Here is a 14245-nt window from a genome sequence, read left to right as displayed (position 1 = left end):
AAAGGATATGCTTGCCTGTTTGTCTGCTTTTCGACGAAAGCCATCCATCTAGAAGCGACAAACGACCTTAGTACCGGGTCCTTCCTAGCTGCCTTCGCCAGATTCGTATCCAGACGAGGCTGTCCGGAAAACTTTTACTCCGACAATGGTACTAACTTTGTCGGAGCTTCTCGATCTTTACGATCCGAGTTTAAAGCATTTTTGCGTGAAGCAAGGGACGGAACTTTGACTAAATATAGCCATCACATTATAGAATGGCATTTTATACCGCCAAGCGCTCCTCACATGGGAGGTTTGTGGGAAAGGGGGGGTAAAAAGTTTTAAGACCGACTTTAAAAAGATCGCGTCCGATCATAAATATACTCTCGAAGAGTTTACAACCCTCTTATGTCGAATTGAGGCCTGCCTCAACTCGAGACCTCTAAGTCCCTCATCCAACGACCCTTCCGACCTGGAGATGGCTTACTCCAGGCCATTTTCTCGTAGGTGGGCATCTTTTAGCTCCACCTGAACTCGATTGTAGTGAAGACCCTGCCTCCATCGTAAACCGATGGCAAAAGATGAAAGCCCTTCATCAGACCTTTTGCAAAAGATGGAAATCGGAATATCTCACCGAGATCCAGAAGCGGTGTAAATGGAAACATCCACAATCCAACTTAAAACCCGGGGACCTAGTCGTCATCAAGGAGGATAATCTACAACCGAACGAGTGGAAAATGGGGAGAGTCGTCAACACACCCAGGTTCCGATAACCGTGTACGTGTTGTTGACGTTCATACAATGAAGGGACAAATTACCAGACCAATCGCGAAACTGGTACTACTTCCGCCCAACGACAACGAAAATGAACTTTAATAGTCCACATTCCTTTATCCAATAACCCAGCTCTCGTTCACCCCGAACGATGCCAACACACAAATAACCCAGCTCTCGTTCACCCCGAACGAGGCCAAGAAACCAATAGCCCAGCTCTCGTTCCCCAGAACGAGGCCAACAGAACCCTAACTCAGATTCATTATCTGCCACAGAATCCGCAATCAAATCCCCCATATATCATATCCCATATGAACTAAGCTTCCAAATTTAAAGGTATTTTCGAGTAAGAAACTAATGTGTCGTCGGGAGGAAAATGTACCTTAAATGTGATTATTCTTAAATAATCACTTGTGATTCATATTTCGAACGTTTACTGGGTACAACCCAAATTAATTGCAAAAAGGCAGTGGTATGTTGACACTAGCATCTGCCTTTTTATAATTACCGCTGAACATACTTTCAAAAACAGTGGAAGTGCTGGAGGGTATAAATTTATGACCTCCAACAGGTTTGGCATTTACTCCTTCACCAATAATAAAATTGCAATCAACTGGTGAGGAATCTTAGGTTATGCCAATCTTCAATGTTAGATTGTGCTGTATTGCCTAGAAAGCGTAGTACGTGACGTGAAATTTCTGGTTTTCTTTTGTGTTTGATGGTCGGATTTTATTGTCAATGTAACAAATGACAATCAAAAATTAATTATTTGCAATAATTTACGAAAAATAGAAAAACACCATAAATCATAAACATCTAAGTTCCGCTGCATTTGCAGTAAAAGATAATATGGCTTTACTTGATTAGGTACAACATCTATGAGTAGTTGTACACACATTTTATTTTGATTGCCCTAGTGGTTACGAAGGAAACGGCTGCTATCCATTTTAACTATTTTTTGTAAAAGTGTAATAATTTTTTGGGGTTGCTGAGAGAGGTTCGCGTAATGAAGCAAGTGGCTTTGTATCTTCCACTTCAAAAAAAATATCCAATTAATGGTGCATAAATCGCATGCGGTTTCCTTTATTTAGAGGAGAAACTAATATCCAAGGTCAACATCCTTTTTTTCATGGTTTGAGGGTTTTCAATTTTCTGTTACATATACATACATTAATAAAACACTCACCGATCTAGTACAGAAATGGGCACCGCATTTCAAAAGTTCACCCAACTCAAAGGTGTAGTACTTCCCTTCCTTAGCTGTAATTGTCTTTGGTCGTTTTTTGGAAAATTGACCACACTCCTGTTAGCCGGCATTGACATGGAAATTGACAAAGTACCTTTAACAAAATTTAATTGTAAAACATCACAAATATCTTAATTGTCTTCAAAGCCTTACCTGATGGTTGGCTGCTGGCAGCTTTGCTCACATTGATCCAATCAATTCAATTTCGTGACGCTTCTTAGGTTCGACACACTTATAGAAAGCGTGCTTTAGCTGAATGGCTTACAATAGGACTGTGTGAAGAACTCAAGTCAGTACCTTTCTGTACTTCGGGGATACACAATCGCCGTAACAGACTATGCCGTATAGACTGCAGTATCAATTTTATTGTTTTAATAAAAGTTTGGCTTCACCAATAAAAACTACTTTTTATTCTGTGAGCACTCGTATTCGACCAGGGAGTTTTTTCAATGTTTGAAATTTCTTAATTTAACCCTAAATAATCGTTGCTTTATGCATAAAACAACGATCATACAATATCTTTAAGCCATCCTTTGTAAAGACAATCCATTTACTCTGATTTTACAGCCATGTAAGTTAATATAATTGTAACACCAGGCGAAACTTCCAACGATTTGGTATCCACCTTTGTCACGTAAAGCATACAGCGACATTTTATCGGGTACGTGTGCATAAATATGCAGTATACAATTAAAAAGCAAACGCAACTAAGATATTTTTAAGTATATCTCCCATGTAGTCATTGTGCGTTGCAGTTGTATAAGGTACACATATTCGCATGTGCTAGATAAATTTAGGCCACATCGATGGCAAACGCACAAAAGATTGTTGTGAAGTATCGCCTAACAATTGCCAGGGCATGGATATCGTTAAATTTACCAGGCTCTAGTTTTCCCAAGCACTGCTAAATTCACGTTCATATTATTAATTTTCTTGTGCTGCTGGTAAATTTTCTTTCGGCATGGCCGGCTCTAGTTCCTGCAATGGTTTAAGTCAATTAACAAACTTTTCTACATAAAAATCAGGCAAAGTTAAGCGTGTAGCACTCTCAGTTTGCAATCAAATCAAAAAGCAATGCCTCTTCTCTATATTGACACTCTAACTTCAAAAGTTCTGCTTCGATATTCAATGCTGTACATGTATCATTTAGAGCACTTCCTTCGGTTACAGTCACAGTTGTTATCGGTGCAAGGTCGGTCTTATTTGTGCGCCTTAAACGTGGTTGTGTGTTCTATGGTGTAGCATCATAAGCTACAACAGGTGTTGTTGCTTGCAACACAGTAGTAACATTATCGCCTCGTATAACTGTTACAATAGCTTTACGATGTAATACAGTGCCAGGTATTTGGCTGGCCAAGAAAAGGGCACCAGCTATGGTAATCACACTTGCCGCATAACTAACAGCCATTACAGCGATATTACTCAATATGAATTTAGCCAATGTAAAGGAGGGTAACATTTGCATTATTAATATAGGTGAGCCAACCACGGCGTAAGCCTTCGCGGCGCGCTAATTGTTTTTCAATGCTGCTCAATTTTTCTCCGTTCTATATTATATATCGCTAAATCCAATAAAAATTCTGAAAACAAAAACTCTTGTAGCGCTGTACCAGCGGCATAGTTTTAAGCCCACATTTAAATGTCTCAAATTTAAGTTTCGTCAACCTCTGCATGCACTCCTTGTTCAGCAACCGCTGGTCACTTTTCCGCACCACTAAATAGCTGTGTTAGACCCGCATTTTGGGTTATATCAACGATGTCGACATCCGGTTTGTGTGCATGTGCTGGCATTGGCGGCAAATTAAGTATTTCTATTTGACGACTGAACATCTCATTGACGCTGCGCCCTACCAAGCGTGCCGTCATCTTTTTGAATACATCTTTCTTTATCTTATCAATCTTATTACCCTTCAATGGCGCCCCGCTTACTTTCTCATCAAATTTTTGCACATCCGCTGCATTTACATTCGGTATATTACGTAGTAAATCGCTTAGAACTGGAAGTTTAGGACGTAGTAACTCATAGAATTGCACACCAAGCGTTATTAGACCCGCTTGATTGGCCTCATGCATACCAAGCACTTGTAAACCTTGCAATACTGCATGGAATGCAGTGGTGGCTTTATTTTGATCCATTAATTGTATATCGCTCGAGGCCAAAAAACGCATTACGGGCGCCAAAACATTCACCGCCTTCATGCTACATGCGCTATCCTGCCAAGAGAGTGCGGCCATTAACGTCATGAGTATGTAATTGCTTGTCGCATCGTTTCGCAACAACTTAACACCCAAATCGCTAATTATATCTGACAGGAGAGCTGATTGTGAAGCGCGTGTATGCGCTGCGCCATCCATGGAATGTTCCTCCGGTTCCATAGCAACATCGGCTACATTTATCACCGCTGGCACATTGTCCGCACCAGCTCCAACAAGTGCAACTTTTAGTACATCCAAATATTCGCGTGTAAACGAACGATTCAACATATCCTCCAGCACTTCCTGTGTGTCATTTGTTTCTTCATTCAATTGACCCGATTCGTAAAGGGACGAAATGTATGTCCAGCGTTGTATCAAATGATAGCACATGAAATGCTATTGATTAGCGCATCGGCGATGCCCTGCAACTGATAAAGATCACGGACCAGCCGAACCCATCATGTGGTAACAACTATCGTAGAGTAGTGACATAAATTGCTGCATACGTTCAACGGTAGTTGACAACTTTTTCACGCTGGGATCTAATGGATCAGCAGGTGGAGTAAATACGCCCAATAAAGTTTTCTTCTCATGATCCATCATGGCGTAGACATTGCGAAAATCCTCTGAAAGCAACGACAACGCTTGTGGACGATAGAGCTCGTTGAGTATTCGCATTAGCGCAAGAATATATGGCAGCAATGGAATGACATGTGGTGTGGCTGCATTGCGACAAATGGGATTACAATGCTCGGTAAAACCAACAACAAAGCCTCTTCGTGAAGCGCGATCCGGATCATCAGGCCAAGTGCAATGCTTAATAATACCCAACACTACATTCAAAGCATCTAATACATGGCCACAACAATGGACTACACTATTAGCAGAACATTCTGATGCTTGCACAAAGGGTGAACCGCAAACAGAGTTGGTGCTACTTTTTTTTTTTTTTTTTTTTTTTGCGTCTCGTTGAAGATGTTGCGCTCCTTCAAACGATTGAATCAAACCAACGAACAAAAATATGTATCAAGCGCTCACCAATAATATGAATGATATATTTGATTTTTTTCAACGTTTAATTGAATTACATGTAACAGGATTTCGTGACGCTACCGCACATGGAAACTATCAATAAATGCGAAACTTATAAATACATAAGGGGACATATTAATGTATACCTGGAAATAAAAGAGAAAAAATTAATTAATAAAGAGTAAGATTACGCAGTTTAGTATCCATACTCCACACCGCGTGTTTTAAATCAATGATTTTTTTTTATTCAGGAAATGAAAAAAAAAAAAAATTTAACAAATGTCAAATGTCTACACTTTTCTTTTGACAGTCAATGCACGGCAACACCGACATTAGGCCTCATGCGCAATCATCTCGCACACTACACGGCACGTACTACATGCCGCACTACACGTCATGCACTACACGCCGCACTACACGTCACGCACTACACGTCACGCATTACATCCCACACGACATATCGAGCACAACACGCCACATATGTCGCGTATTACATATATCGACCAATCATTCATTTGGTCGAGATTTAAGATACTTAATTCCACGAATCTCAACATTATCGACAATACACGTCAAAAATAATGTTGAATGGTGGAAGTGCAACTCTGTAATACCTTTTCAGCCAGGTTTGGAACCGTTCCGTGTGGTGGCAGGCCACTTGTTGTGAAAACAAAGTTCACCACAAATCAAAAATAAATTGTTAGGACTACTTCGGCGACATCTACCGACATAAAATAAATTATAAAATCCCTACAAAAAAAAAAAAAAAAATTGGTTACAAAATCTAATCACGCCCATGCAAATGTGACTAGGAATATAACCTAGGACCGTAAAATGACTAGTCAAATGATGTGGAATGACTAAAGCACCAGCCACATCGCATGGATTGGAGGCCCCGGCCGTGCTAAATCCGTTTTTTCTTCGTTTCTTTGCGCGCATAAGTATTTACTTATGGTCTTTAATTTTATTTAAATTAAATTTTATTTGAATAAAATGTTTTTTTTTGGATAATATATTAGAGATAATTTTTTTTTGGTTACGCCACCCAAAGAACATTCCGCCAACCTCAATTTGGGCATGATCAATGATATCAATATTCTTTCATATCATGACCCGCTACCAAACTTTACTGGCCAAGTCAGAGGGAGGCGCAACTCGTTTCGACGTCGCTTGCCAGCTCTGCGGCAGGGACCATAGTCTCCGAATCTGTCCCGAATATCGGAAAAAATCTCCAGAAGAGAGGTTGCGGGCAGTGCTTCTATATAAGTACTGTCCGTACTGTCTGTCACCCTTCCACCGGGTAAACAAGTGTAACAGCAAGTATCGGTGCAAGAGGTGCCAAGAGAAGCACCACACCACGCTTTATTTAGATGAGCGTCGGCCGGTATGCGACGAGACAGCCACAAATGGCGACGACAACACGTCCGACGACGCGTTGTCAATCAACCTGTCGGGACCGGCTAAATCCTGGGCTCAGCAGTTGGAGGAGGAAGAAATGGAGGAGGAGAGAGCAAAGGCGGAGGAAGAAAGAAGTAAAACGGAGACAACAAGACCGTCAACGGTCAACCATGGGATGCGCAGTTTCCGGCCGCTGTTACAGCATGAAAGAAGCGCGGCGAAAGCAAACAAACGTCGAAACGAACGAGACAACTGGCGGCACCGCGACATTGGACTCCAAGGAGGCCCGACCAAGTCATCCAAACGCGGAAGACAGCAGCGGCGAGATAAATTGACGCCATACCATTCTGACGCCCAAAATATGCAAGCACTATCGCGTGGTACACCGGAAGGCTTCCGAACCGGCCGGCTGCTCCCAGCCACTCCAGCGCCCACCATGCGGTCTTTCGTGCCCATTGCGCCAACGGCCATCGTACGCGTCGAATCGCGTGGGCACCTACACTTGGTTCGTGCGATCATTGATCCCTTGCGCCGCCAGCACCATCGTCGATGCAGAGCTGGTACGCGATTTGCAGTTAGAGCGCCAAGGACCAGGGCAATGTACCCTTATTCTGCGCGGCAAGTTCGGGTTAACGACTCGTGTCACTACCCAAGCCGCCGTGGTCAACGGCCACTATCGGTTGAGTCCGCCATCCAATGTGGATGCAAAGGTTGCCGTTCCATTTGAATTTATGCGTCTTGCAGATCCGCAGTTCTACCGCTCATCGCCAGTTCGTCTTACACTCGGCGCTGATCTATACGCCGAACTGATGGTGAGCGGAACGCCAGCAACAACAGTTGGCGGTCTCCTGACCCAACCGACCGTATTCGGGCTGGTAGTCTCAGGAGCCTGCCAAAAATAGGAGCGTTTCATAAGAACTAAGTAATTACAGCACAGAATTTAAAACCACGTACGTGTATTTAACAACATCTTTTCTTTTTCTTCACAGGACAACGAGACACGAAGTCCATCGTGCGACGTGCAGTGCTTGCAGTCCGCATCCATTGTACAGGTCTACAAGTAGGATATGTAGCAGCACGCACATACACAGCCACGCTCACCTGATAAAATGCTTGTTCTTGTTCGTTTTTTTTGTGGATGCTATTTGGCACTGTTGTACTTCTTAGGACAAAAAAAAGTTTAGTAGCTGCTATCGAAAACTGCTTAAAATTTTTTTTTCTTATATTACAAAGAAATATACTTATTTACTTTCAAACGAGCACTTAATTACATCTCTCTTTAATAACCATATATTTTGGACAATTTTAATTAACAAATTGTGATACTTTATTACCGGGGACGATTGCTAAAACACGACCAAAACCGTCGGGGGAGTTATTAATAGACGCGTTTTGGCCTCGCTTCCACTAATTCGAATACTTTATCTCTTCGGACTATTGACAACAGGACAAAACGCGTCTATTCATTTTTCTTTCCGCTTTTTTGGACGGGTTATTGCAGTCGACCTCGGTTTCAAACTGTTTTTCGCGGAGAACTTTTGTACGGGTAGATAAACTTAACTCACGTGTTTGTATTCTTAATTCTGAAATAACTACGCGTCCTCAGATACCCCAATTGAAGACTTTTTTATAATTTTCTGAAGGACCCATATGGGTGCACTTAAAATTTCCTACTAAATTCGTTCAAAAAAATTTACCATCACAGCAACCCATATCTGATATTCCGATCCCTTTCTTGCTTCCCTGTGTCGCTTTCGACGAAGCAACCCCGGTAATTTTGACACTTCGTTCAGTGTCAAAACTCATGTTCCACGCAGGTTCCACTGGGTTCCACGCTAGTTTGACACTGACCGAAGTGTCAAACTGTCGTGTGTTAGAAAGGGAAAGAAATTGTTTCCCTCTCATACATATCATACTTGTAAACCTGTACAATGGTCCGCATCTGCACATCGACATAACGCCTTACTGGACGTGCGATCACGTGTCATTCCATTTTTTCCTTTTCATTTTTTTTCTTTGTTGCTTACGGCAAGGGGGCCGGTATGTTTAGGCCACAGGCCTAAATATATCTCCCCCCCCCCCCCCCCCCCCTCGTAACATAACTTTTTTTTTTTTTTTTTTACTACCACCCGCATATTCTTGTGATCACTATACACAGGCATGTGTGCGTGGTGGTACGTATGTATCTTAGATGTTTACCGCTGTGAGCCCGCGGTACAGCAACTTTGTTGCCGGGAAACCCAACGAAGGAGCTGTATCGTGGGTTTATCGGCTCATGTGGAAAAGAGTCTCGTCCTCTTTTAATCCAGCAGCCAGCAAAGGAACACGTAATCACACGCTCACGTAAGTTGCCAATTTCCAAAACAACATATTTAACAATTTCCAAAAATATATTTAATATTTTTAAACTTTTCACAACATTTGTTAACATTTTCCTTAACACTTGTTGTATTTATACACATTGAATAAAAAAAACACTGTGAATTCTTTTTATTAATACGAAACCTTTTTGGTGTTTTTATTTTTCTCCCCCTTTTTTTCGCCTAACAAATCTTTAACAAATACGTGGGTGCGCGCCGTTGCCACCACGCATTTGTCCACTATTCATACACACCCAAATGTTTAAAAACTAAAACATACTTGCTGAAAGGCTTGAATGGCTATACCAAATGTGAAGAAATTTTTATGATTTTTTGACACAGCAATATATACTATATACGTAAGCAATCGGTGAAATTTGAAGCTTATAGCTGTTGGGTAGAAATTGCGAAAAGTTTCTTATCTGAACAATCGGTTGTATGAGATATATACTATATATACAACCGATCTCTATGATTTTTTCAGACAACAATATATGCCATATACGTAAGCATTCGGTGAAATTTGAAGCTTCTAGCTGTTAAAATGGGGCTAAAATTGCGAATATATATATATATACTATATATATATACTATATATACCACCATATATATACTATATATACCACCGATCTGTATGATTTTTTCAGACAACAATATATGCTACATACGTAAGCACTCGTTGAAATTTGAAGCCTCTAGCTCTTAAAATAGGGCAGCAATTACGAAAAGTTTCTTATCTGAACAATCGGTTGTGGGGGATATATGCTATATATACAACCGATCTCATACATTTTTTCAGTCAACAATATGTGCAATATGCGAAATTATATGGTGAAGTTTGCTTCAGTCTGTTAAATTGAGTAAGATATTACAAAAATCCTCTTTTTCTGAAAAATCGGTTGTATGGAGGATATATGCTATAGTGGTCCGATCCGGCTGATTATTTCGGTATACTTAATGGTGGGTCTATCTATTTTCCTTTAAGGACTTACAATTTTCGGTTTCGTGACTAAATTAATATACCGTTTCATTTTCATGAAAGGTATAAAAATAGGTAGGTAGTTTGTGTGAGGATGCAAAGTTTCAGGTTTTTTGTGGTCCGCGTGTAGAAACTCTGACTACGAATCACGTATTTCAACAATATATGACGCAAACGTAACTATTTGATGAAATTTTATGAATTTTGAAGCTTCTAGCCGTAAAAAAGGGGCAAAAAAATACCGTTTATATGGGGTATATAATATATGTACCACCGATCTCTATGATTTTTTCAGACAACAATATATACTATATACGTAAGCATTTGGTGAAATTTGAAGCTTCTAGCTGTTAAAATGGGGAAGAAATTGCGTAAAGTTTCTTATCTGAACGATCGGTTGAATGAGATTATATGTACCACTGGGCCCTATGATTTTTTCACACAACAATATATGCTATACACGTAAACATTTGGTGAAATTTGAACATATCTTAACGATTTTTAAGATAAATATAAAATAAAAAATAGGTAGGTACTTTGTGTGAAGATGCAAAACTTCACGTTTTTTGTGGTCGGAATGTAAAAACTATGACTACGAATCACGTATTTCAAAAATATATGACGTAAACGTAACTATTTGATGAAATTTGATGAATTTTGATGCTTCTATCCGTAAAAATGGGGCAAAAATTACAGTTTATATGAAGTATATAATATATATACCACCGATCTCTATGATTTTTTCAGACAAAAATATATACTATATACGTAAGCATTTGGTGAAATTTGAAGCTTCTAGCTGTTAAAATGGGGCAGAAATTTCGCAAAGTTTATTATCTGAACAATCGGTTGGATGAGATATATCTAATCTAATCTAATATATATTATAAATGGGAAAGTTTGGGTGTTAAGATGTTTGGATGTTTAGATGTTTGGATGTTTGTCCAGACGTTTGTCTTTGTGACTCAATAACGCAAGAGCGGCTGGACCGATTTGGATGAAATTTTGCACACATATAGCCAATAGTCTAGAAGGATCTACTAGCTATATATTTTTCAAAAGGGTCGTGGTCCCCGCCCCCTAGCAACAGTTATAATTTAATTATTATATTTTTTTCGTTTTTGCGACTGAATCACGCCAAAATGGCTACACGGATTTTGATGAAATTTGGGACACAGACAGTAGTCTACTAGCGGAATTTTTTTCGAACATGGAAAGAGGGGTGGGGGTCCCACGACCCTTCGAGAAATTATTTTTCATAATTTTTACACATTATAACTTTACGTATACTGGCCTTCACCAATATCACAGACTCAAGGGGTCAAATAAGTCGAGGGCTTACAAAGTAAGCAGTGACACCCTCCGCCCGCCCCCCTTTATACCCCCCTCTGGTGTAAAATCCATAAATTGTTATAACTCAATCTAAATTTTCTCCTAAATCAATAGTTTTTGGTATCTGGTATATACAGAACGAGATCTAGACAATTTTGGAGGAACGATCAGTGGTCCTCTCCTCTACTCCCGCCATCCGCCCTCCATCAATAGTTTTTATTAGCACGCTTTTATTAGCTTTACCTGTATGTTTCTATCTAACTTTTTATTCGCTCCAATGCGCCTGCTGCCTTATTAACATGGTTTTATAATTAGCTTCACCTTATTTGTAATCCCGTAAGGGTCATATCGAGACCCTTCCGGGATCATTTCTGGATGGTTTTCGGGATCGGTCCGGGATTACGCCGGGGTAATTTCGGGACTTTTTCGGGACTATTTCGGGATCATTTTGGGACCCTTCCGGGATCATTTCTGTATAGTTTACGGGATCCGTCCGGGATCCCGTCGGGGTTATTTTGGAACATTTTCGGGACTATTCCGGAATCATTTCGGAACTATTTCGCGATCATTTGGGGACCCTTCCGGCATCATTTCTGGATGGTTTTCGGGATCCGTGCGGGATCTCGTCGGGGTCATATGGGGACTTTTTCGGGATCATTTAAGGGCTCTTCCGGCATCATTTCTGGATGGTTTTCGGGATCCGTCCGGGATATCGTCGGGGTCATTTGGGGACTTTTTCGGGATCATTTGGGGGCTCTTCCGGCATCATTTCTGGATGGTTTTCGGGATCCGTCCGGGATCTCGTCGGGGTCATTTGGGGACTTTTTCGGGATCATTTTGGGGCTCATCCGGCATCATTTCTGGATGGTTTTCGGGATCCGTCCGGGATCCCGTCGGGGTCATTTCGGGACTTTTTGGCGGCTAATACGGGATCATTTGGGAACCCTTTCGGCATCATTTCTGGATGGTTTTCGGGATCCGTCCGGGATCCCGTCGGGGTCATTTCGGGACTTTTTCGCGACTAATACGGGATCATTTGGGAACCCTTTCGGCATCATTTCTGGATGGTTTTCGGGATCCGTCCGGGATCCCATTAGGGTAATTTCGGGACTATTAGGGGATCATTTGGGAACCTTTCCGGCATCATTTGTGGATAATTTTCGGGATCCGTCCGGGATGCCGACGAGGTCATTTCGGGACTATTTCGGGATCATTTGGGATACCTACCGGCATCATTTCTGGATGGTTTTTGGGATTCGTCCGGGATCCCGTCGTGGTCCTTTCGGGACTTTTTTTCGACTAATACGGGATCATTTGCGGACCCTTTCGGCATCATTTCTGGATAGTTGTCGGGATCCCGTCACGGTCATTTCGGGACTATTAGGGGATCATTTGAGGACTTTTCCGGCATCATTTCTGTATTGTTTTCGGAATCCTTTCGGGATCCCGTCAGGGCCATTTTGGAACTTTTTTGGGGCTAATACGGGATCATTTGGGGATCCTCTAGGGGTCGTTTCGTGACTTTTTCTGTTTTATTTCGGGATCATTTGGGGACCCTTCCGGCATAATTTCTTGATGGTTTGCCGGATCCATCAGGGTCATTTCGGGACCATTTTGGGATCATTTGGGAACCCTTCCGAGATCATTTCTGGATCCGTCCGGGATGCCGTAGGAGCCATTTCGGGATTTTTTGTTACTTTTCCGGGATAGTTTTTGGACCCTTCCGGGATCATTTCTGGATCTGTGCGGGATCCCATCTAGGTCATTTCCGGACTATTTCGGGATCATTTTGGGATCCTTCCGGAATCATTTCTGTATGGTTTTCGCGATCCGTCGTTGATTCCCTCGGAGCCATTTCGGAACCTTTTCTGGAGTATGTCGGGGTCATTTGGGGACTTTTTCGGGATCATTTGGGGCTCTTCCGGCATCATTTCTGGATGGTTTTCGGGATCCGTGCGGGATCTCGTCGGGGTCATTCGGGGACTTTTTCGGGATCATTTGGGGGCTCTTCCGGCATCATTTCTGGATGGTTTTCGGGATCCGTCCGGGATATCGTCGGGGTCATTTGGGGACTTTTTCGGGATCATATGGGGGCTCTTCCGGCATTATTTCTGGATGGATTTCGGGATTTGTCCGGGATGCCCTCAGGGTCATTTTGGGACTATTAGGTGAGCATTTGAGGACCGTTCCGGCATCACTTCTGGATGGTTTTCGGTATCCGTTCAGATTCCCGTCGGAATAATTGCGGGAATTTTTCGGGATCATTGGGGTCCCTTCCAAAATCATTTCTGGATGGTTTTTGGGATTCGTCCGGCATCCCGTCGGGGTCTTTTCGGAACTATTGGGAGATCATTTGAGGACCTTTCCGGCATCATTTCTGGTTAGTTTTCGGGATCCTTTCCGGGTCCCATCAGGGTCATTTCGGGACTTTTTCGGCATCATTTAAGATTGGTTTTCAGGATTCGTCCGGTATCCGTCAGGGTAATTTCTGGACTTTTCCCAGACTATTTCGGGATAATTTTGGGACCCTCCCAAGATCATTTCTGGATGGATTTCGGGATCTGTCCGGGATGCCGTCAGGGTCATTTTGGGACTATTAGGTGATCATTTGAGGACATTTTCGGCACCACTTCTGGATAGTTTTCGGTATCCGCTCAGGATCCCGTCGGAATTATTGGGGGACTTTTCGGGATCATTTGCTGTCCCTTCCGGCATCATTTCTGGCTGGTTTTTGGGATTCGTCCGGCATCCCGTCAGGGTCATTTCGGGACTTCTTCGGGAATATATCGGGATCATTTCTGGATGGTTTATGGGATCCGTCCATGACCCCTTAAGGGTAATTTCGGGACTATTAGGTGATCATTTGAGAACCTTTCCGGCATCACTTCTGGATGATTTTCGGTATCCGTTCGGGATCCCGTCGGAATCAATGCGGGACTTTTACGGAAT

The 14245-nt window shown here is 42.0% G+C and overlaps 1 pseudogene; it reads right to left on the bottom strand.

The window, feature by feature from the left end:
* The window catches only part of LOC137244198 (exportin-5-like), a 182243-nt pseudogene extending 177037 nt beyond the window's left edge, over positions 1-5206 (bottom strand).
* Positions 5207-14245: the final 9039 nt, after the last annotated feature.

This window comes from Eurosta solidaginis, chromosome 3 (genome assembly GCF_040869045.1).
Source record: "Eurosta solidaginis isolate ZX-2024a chromosome 3, ASM4086904v1, whole genome shotgun sequence".
In the NCBI taxonomy this organism is placed as follows: domain Eukaryota; kingdom Metazoa; phylum Arthropoda; class Insecta; order Diptera; family Tephritidae; genus Eurosta; species Eurosta solidaginis.
This window is presented reverse-complemented; position numbering and strand designations above follow the sequence as displayed.